This window comes from Emydura macquarii, unplaced genomic scaffold (genome assembly GCF_026122565.2).
Source record: "Emydura macquarii macquarii isolate MOO-44397 ecotype Brisbane River unplaced genomic scaffold, CSIRO-AGI_Emac_v2 contig_3343, whole genome shotgun sequence".
NCBI classification, from domain to species: Eukaryota; Metazoa; Chordata; order Testudines; family Chelidae; genus Emydura; species Emydura macquarii.
The window spans coordinates 2,009,044-2,014,480 of record NW_027133480.1 but is presented as its reverse complement, the minus strand read 5'-3'; the positions used below and the strand labels follow the sequence as shown (position 1 = coordinate 2,014,480).

Sequence of the window (5,437 nt, the reverse complement as noted above, 5' to 3'; positions counted from 1 at the left end):
TGTGTCAGTTGAATATCATTAGAACAATCATTCTTTTAAATAAAATACTTCTGTGCTGTCATCTTTTAATTGCTATCAACAGAAATCCAGATTAAAATCCCATAGCATGGACCTGGGAAGATTGTTTTTAACCTGTGTTCAAATGCAGCTTCAAAAGAAAGGCCAAACCCCAAACACTATGAACATTACTTATCTTTTCATTTTAATTTCTTTATGTATTTGAACTGAGTGCCAAATCTGCAAATCTTTATTTCACCTGGTTGCAAAATATAAACAATGAATAAACTAAGTGATCTGCTGTTCCATTGAAAACACTGAGTTTTCAGATAAATAAGACACGGGAAAAATCAATTTGAGGAACAAAGAGGGTATTGATTCAATGTATAATCTATTTCAGAATACAGGATTTATTCTCCTTTAATATTGGCTAATATTTCAGAGGGCAAGAACCCAGTCTTTTGAGGCAGGTGCTTATAGGAAGAGAATAGATGGGATGTGGTATACGAGGCATTTGTTGTCCCCTGCTAAAGGCCACTACAAAGAACCCCAAAGAAAGTGTCCTGTGGAGAAAAAGAACAGTAAATTCAGAGCTCCGAGAGCTATCTAGAGAGGCCTCCCAGATTCAGCTGCTGGCAGAACCAACAAGAATTAGTCCTCCAGTAGTTAGAAGGACCAGGAGAAGGCAGAAACCAATCAGGGCCCAGCAAGTAAGATAAAAAGGGCTGGCTGTTTCTTCCACTTCCAGGGGCCAGTTCTGGGTGAAGCAAGGGTAAAGGAAGAAGGATGCCCCCTGGCTTCACCAAAGAAACCTGGTGTGGTCAAAGCCCTACCTCTGAGTACTCAAGTTTGATTGACCCAGCAGACTGTTTTGTTATGGCATTTAGATCCTAGGCAGCCATCTTGAGCGAAATACCAATTCATTGCTGTAAAATTGAGGTGAGCTTGCTTTGTGAGACACCTACTGTTATACCCAGGAAAACCTGTGACACATGCATTTGTGTAGTTATGAAGAAGACCCCTGTGGCTGATTGCTGTAGGATTGTCTAGGAAACAATTTCTATTGTGCATTTCAGCCCAAGAGATCCCAAGAAGCATCATAAACTAATTTACATTTGATTCAGATCTTTCCCTTTCTATCAGAATCACTCCTCCCACCTCTGAAATGCGGTCACTATTGGAGTAGAACATAGTAGCTGTTTAAGAGCTCACAGCAGTACTGTGCTAGAATTGTATAATCCTGTGCGCTGAATGCAATCTTAGCATTGTTTCATCACCTCATTTTAGGGATCTAATATATTCTTCAAATTCAGGGGGGTAAATTCATGAACATAGGTTCAACGCTGCTAAACTTGAATGCTCTTTAAAAGGATGTTTTTAAAAGAACAGAGAGAAAATGGACAAAGGTGTTTCATATGGCTTTATTTTTTACACTATTTACTGTAGATTGTGGATAGCTTTTTAATATCCCTCAAAAGATATATGTTAAAAAAAATGGCTGGTGAGAAAGCATACTTACTTCTGTAGATTTTGCTTCAATGGTCCTGTCATGTCTACAGAATGATGAGCAGAAACTTTAGCAACCTGAACTGTGTATTGAAACCACCATGTGAAAGCTGAACTTGTGGGTATGAATGGGGTTTTTTGCATTACCCCTAGGGTGCTGTGGATCCTGCAGGATTAAGTTTATGAATGGAACCTGGAAGTTTAGTTCACAGGGATGTGAACCAACCATATTGACATGAACCTGCAAGAAAAACCCCATCACAGCTGGCCCCTTCCTGCCTCCAGTCATCCTCTCTGAGCCAATCTTCAGCTCTCCCAAGAATGCCTTAGGACTCTTCAACAAACTTCCTAAAGACAACTGAGGTAAGAGGGGAAGGAAGAGGGTGGGTGCATCCTGGAGTGGTTTAGGAGTGGAGAAGGAGATTTTGGGGATCTGGAAAAGGGGTTTGCAGGTTTCATCCTGTGTAAAGGACCTCATGTTTGGCAATTACTCACAAGCGCGGGCTGAGGTTTGTCAGCTTCTTGCTAGTCTTGGTTTCAAATATGTGACCTAGTAGATAGAGCAGTGGATTGACACTCATGAGACCTGGTTCTATTATTTGCTCTGTGACTCAGTTTCTCTATCTGTAAACTGTAGATAATGCTACTGACCTCCTTTGTAAAAACACCTCAAAATCCCTGGATGAAAAGTGCTATATTATTAAGGTGCAGAAGCTATTACTATATTTGTAAAATAATATTTTTTTTCTTGTGGCAACATAATAGGGTACAGCTGATTTTAAACTTGATACTGAAGTATTTATATGCAAAATGTACGTTTTACATTTGTTTAAATTCTATTGTCTGTCATTTAAAAACTTCCCTTATATCAACAATAATTCCATTAGTATTTAGAAACTAAACAGAAGCATGTAATCTAAATGCTCAAGAAGTACAAATTTCTGAAAATCAGCCAAACACCTCACTCTTGACAAAGTAGCTCAAAAGTCAGTTAAAGACCCAGTTCTTAATAAATTAAAATAGTAATTTGCATAGCACCAGCAGTGTGCTGGGTACTTTATTAAAGCACACAGAAATACAAAATCTGGCATCGGTGCAGTAGTAATAAATGAGCAACTATAAAGAGTTAATTATTTCTGATCCCTAAAGGAAGTATATCTTTCCCATCAACATTGAGGTCCTTTGTAGTACAGTGTGGGGAAAAAAACATGACATGTTGGCTACAAGCCCAACACCTGGTCTGGAAATTTAGTTTACAGTGGCCAAGGGTCTTCAGTTTCCAGTAGATAGAGTGCTTATAATTTGAAATCAGTGCTAAAGTTACCTCCGGTGCACTGTTGTTCTGGAAAGGACAAGAAGCATCGAAATACAGTATTTGCCTGTCTTTGATAATGTTTCAATAAATGAGTGTCAAAGTAGTTTTTCCAATTGCAAGCACAGCTATTGTACCCTAACCTCTCCTTGTCAAGTATCAGGCAAGCATAGAAAGATTCTATTATCTGAGTTAAATATAGAAAAGAGAAACAACTTAAATAAACATATTTGTAGAGTGGGTTGGAAAATGGTGAAAGGGATTATGTTCCCCTCCCCCCAAAAAATGTGTTGCTTTTGGGCAAAAAAAATCAAAACCCAAAATATTTTAGCTGAAAACTATAATAGTTTAATTCAGAAATACCACCCCCGTATCTCAAGGGAGCTGCAATTTATGTGCCTCAAACTCTTGTTCTTCTCCATAGGCTAGATTCCTATGATGAAACTTGGTGTCCCCTCTTGGAGAATAGAGGTTGTGCATCATGGGAGATGAAGTCTAATTGGGGAACATAGCCCATAGAGGAGAATAGGAGCACGAGGCAACATAACTATAACTCCCATAAGGTACTATGGCAGCATGTCTAAATAAAAATATTTGGCCAAAATATTTTGGTTTCTGGCTGAAAACCAAAATTTTTTGTTATTAGGAAACAGTTTTTCAATGAAAAATCAAAATGTTTAATGGAAAGTTAACACTGCTTGTAAAACAAACAAAGCAGTTTTTTAAAAAACAAGTTTTGACAGAAATGCTTTGACCATCCCTATATTTTTGTTTTCCTGGAAATCAGAACAAGGTCTGGGTTTAACTGTTTTCATCTAATTTTTATTTGAACACACCCTTACAGTGGGAACTGGGAAATTCAACTCCATCATTATTGATGAGGTTAGGAAAGACACTGGAGAAAGAAGAGAGATGACAAGAGGGGGAAAAACGACTCACCTTATTCTGATACCTAGTTGTTCTAGTCTAACTTATGGTGGTGTAAGAGTTTTTCTATTTCACATAAGTAGCACAGGCGTCTGGTCCACTAGAAAAACTTTTTTCCTTAATTAAATATCCCTTCAAAAACCAACCAAACAAAAACATGGGTTTAAATTACAGAAAAAGTTTTGCAAACTTGGAACTAATTTTGCATATCCCCAAAATAATGCCAGATATTCACAAAAACTCAAACTTTGTTGGGTTCAGTTCACTCATCCCTGCTCAGAAACACAACCCTCAAAAAAACCAGCTGTCTTTTAGGCAGCACATGAGTCATATGACCAGATACTGCAGTCCTTGATGTAGAAATATTGTAGTGCCCTTTTCAATCACTAGATGATGCAAAAGACACAAGACAGGAGTTCACTGATTATGTAACTGGCTGATAAATTTCAGGAAATAATAAGCTAAGTTAGCCGCTGACCAAGAGAGAGGCATAGTAAGACCTTGTAAAGCTGGCTTCAAAATGAAAGCAGAAAAAGATATTTTGCCTAGCCACATAACCTGTAAAACAGGTGGATTTAATTGCACTGAAATTTGTAAAATACAGCAGGCAGAAATATACTAGCGTAGTGACGTTATACTTCCCCCATGTTTGTAAATATGCCTTACTCAGTAATAAGGGACCATTTTGCTTTGGCAGGGGAAGAGTTAAACATTTCCCATAGTCATATTAATGTTAATAACATACTAATCAAAAGCTTTTAAATCAAAATAACGTTTACATTAGAGTTGCAGAATTTCATCATGCTACTAATGCTTTACATGCTTTCCCTAAATATGTTTCAGATAGCTTTTATATGGAGGTACTTCAGGGGGAATAAGTTAGCTGAAGCTAGTCCCACTTACCTCAGTTCACATTGTTGCCAATGACACCACTTCCAGTTGAAGGTTGTCAGATCCTTTCATCCACTTTGTGCTCCTTAGCAGAATGAGGAGATCGTACAGAGCTTCATACTTCATTGCAGTTTAACTTTGCTAGTTTGGAGCGCTAGTCATCATTTCCGTTTTAACAGGGAGATGGCAGGCAATATGGTTAGCCTGATGTAAAGGGACAATGACAAATCGGCTCATAAGATCTAGAACATCTTGAAGAGGAGACAAAGAGACAGATGTTTTGGAATTCAGCATCAAGACAAAAGGCTGAGGCAAGTGCTGGGATTTCAGTACAGAAAGATATGAATTATAATACTGTTCTGTGTGTTTGGTTTTCATTTTACCCTGTATCCCTATCACAACAGTAACCCAAAGCACACTTCTCTTGTTGCATTCATCACGGATAAAGGAGTGAGCTTGATAAGAATCTTCTAGCCTCCAGCCTCCAGATCCCCAAGCCCAGTAAATAACATGCCACTTAAAATTTTGTATTTCCACATATGAACATTTATTGTAGCTGAAGCACTGTTCATTTGGCTACATCACTTTCAGGTGTGACTCTGCTGCAGCAATGTGTGCATTCATTGCCCTGCCAAATGTTCTCAGATTTCAGCCCAGTGGAGGTGGTTTGGCATTCAATGTAGCACAACATTTGTCTGGAGAGGAACTGTACATTTCAAAGTCTAAACTATTGATTCCTTTTTTTCTTCCCTGCTGTACATATTAAATGCAAGTTTGGACCTCGGGATCCAAATCCTCAGCTAG

General features: G+C 38.2%; 1 long non-coding RNA gene across 1 annotated transcript; it reads left to right on the top strand.

The window, feature by feature from the left end:
- The first annotated feature begins 768 nt into the window (after positions 1-768).
- LOC137143555 (uncharacterized) lies at positions 769-4,985 on the top strand. The gene is made up of 3 exons (XR_010917198.1): positions 769-936; positions 1,657-1,866; positions 4,813-4,985. It is a non-coding gene; the product is annotated as an uncharacterized lncRNA (long non-coding RNA).
- The last annotated feature ends 452 nt before the right edge of the window (positions 4,986-5,437 follow it).